Source organism: Eimeria mitis, genomic scaffold, assembly GCF_000499745.2.
Source record: "Eimeria mitis Houghton genomic scaffold, Emh_scaff247, whole genome shotgun sequence".
NCBI lineage: Eukaryota > Apicomplexa > Conoidasida > Eucoccidiorida > Eimeriidae > Eimeria > Eimeria mitis.
In genome coordinates, this window is record NW_013570808.1 from 13998 (window position 1) to 16410 (window position 2413).

A 2413-nucleotide genomic window follows, 5' to 3' on the forward strand; every position below is an offset into this window, starting at 1 on the left:
AAAAAAAAAAAAAAAAAAAAAAAAAAAAAAAAAAAAAAAAAAGGAAAAAAGGATGCAAATATCGACTTGGGTTAACGAGACACGGACAAAGAAGAGGAAGATACAAAAGAATATCTCATTGTACACCCGGTTGTTTTATTGATGCTTGCTTGTTTTTCTTCCTGCTTCTGCTGCTGCTGCTGCTGCTGTTGCTGCTGCTGCTGCTTCTGCTGCTGCTGCTGCTGCTGCTGCTGCTCCGTCACCGCCAGGCCAGTACTGCTGCTGAGGCGGGTGGGTGGCTCAGGGGAGGATCGTTTGCTGCCGGTGAGGAAACAGCTTTCTCTCGCAGTGAGGGAATTGTAATTTGAACAAATATAATTATAATAATAAAGATATTTTGCCGCAGAGAAGTTCGCTTACGCTGGGTGGTGATGAGGCTCGCAACCACTGCCGAAATACGCGACAGAAGGAAAAGAAGGAGGAGGTCTTGTATTCAATACACTCCTTTGATTTGAATAATATAAATTCTGAAGAATCATGTATTTATTATTTGTTTTTATTCATGCAAAAACAAGAAAAATATGCATTTGTTAAGCGAGAAACTGATGCGGGGAGACGCGGCGGAGGCAGCACAGCCAGCAGTCCGTTCCCACGACGGCGTCGCGGCTCTTCTCTTTTTCATCGGAGCTGCTGTTGGTTTCTGTTGTTTAAAATATCAAATTAAATTAAAATAAATACTTTTAATTATTTCTGCAAAATTTCTGCACTCATTTTGAGTGTATTTCGAGCTCCATATATCACCACAAACCCAAGGCACCAGAGATTCCTCTCCCTCCCATGAGGCCACCGGTCCCTCAGGCGGGCAGACCGGCGAAACAGTGCAGCAAAGAAAGTGTTTCANCAGTTATATACACGCCTCACCCCTCCCCCTCCTGCAGCTCCTGCAACACCGAAGGCAGAACGAGATGAAACCCGCAACAGTGCAACTCAAGGTCAGCACGGATGCGTTCATCTATTCTCTTTTCTTAACAGTAAAATTAATAAATATATTTCATGTTTAATGCAAACAAAAGAGTGAAAACGATGCTGGAATGCGAAATGCGTCGCAAAAATTAACGGCTAGGAAACACAGAGGCTGGTTCAAGTGTTTACTGCTGCACTATAGTATACTGAATACACCCTAAACCAAGCACTTATTCATTAAAAAAAATAAATATGTTTATTATTTGTAGAAATTGCTGTGAATTTTTGCTGCATTGAATGCTAAATACCCAATATCTTCTGCCGCACTGTTGCTGGCTGCCCGCCAGAGAGAGCAGCGCAGAGAGAAAACATGAACAGAAGGAGGAGGATCAGCAGCTAAGAGGCTTGTTGCATTCCTTTTCTGAAACATATTCCGCTTGTNTGAACAGAAGGAGGAGGATCAGCAGCTAAGAGGCTTGTTGCATTCCTTTTCTGAAACATATTCCGCTTGTCGTCGCCTTTTTAATTATTTAAATGTATTTATTTGCGCTTTCTTTCGCTAGTTTATCGTCGTATTCCCGCACCCTGACAGGTGCACGCAGCACATGAGCAGCCGGTAACCTACGAACTTCTATAACTCTGTCAATTCATCTTTTTGAAAACTGAAGCATTGCACCACAAGCAAAGGCCCTCTCGTAGTTTGTTTCTGTAGTTCAAGTGTCTAGACAGGTATTCTGCGCTTACTAGCATTTGAGACGGAAGCCTGCTGAAGCACGCCTCTGTTCTATCATCAGCTTTCCTCTTTTCCTATTTGTGCGTTTGCACTGTATGCATATACGTATATATATATATCCGTAGCATTCCCCGAAAACACACATTTCTAAAGGTGTTTTTCTTTATTTCGGGGTGTAAGGGGTCTTTTCTTTGACTCCAAAACAAAACATATTCAAGCTGTAAACAGGGGGGGAGGATCAGCGGGGCCTACGACCACAAAAAGAACGAGGATATGAGGGGCCCCGCCTATCCCCCCCTTTTGCTAACTGGAATATGTTTCGTTTTCGAGTCAAAAAAACAAACTTTATACCCCGAAATAAATTAAAAAATCCTTAGAAATGTGTGGTTGCATGGAATGCTGCTGAGGAATACGTATATGAAGCGGTCTTCTGACGCTGTTGCTGCAGCTACAGCACTCATCGCCCTCCCTCCCCCCCAACCACCATCACCTTGCAGCAGCTCATTTACAAATATTCCCACAGTAAAGGCAACTAAGGTTTGTCACTCTCTTGCATATACGGCAACGGTTTTTTTTTTTTAAAAAGCCGAAGTACGCACGAGTACAGATAGCCAATTACGCGGCGCACGAGCAGCAAACGCTGGCAGTTCAAAAGAAGAAACCTCATTTCTTATCTATCCAATGGTGACTAACTTAAACTCTTAGTGGTACAGTGTGTTTATCTATTGCATCACGACG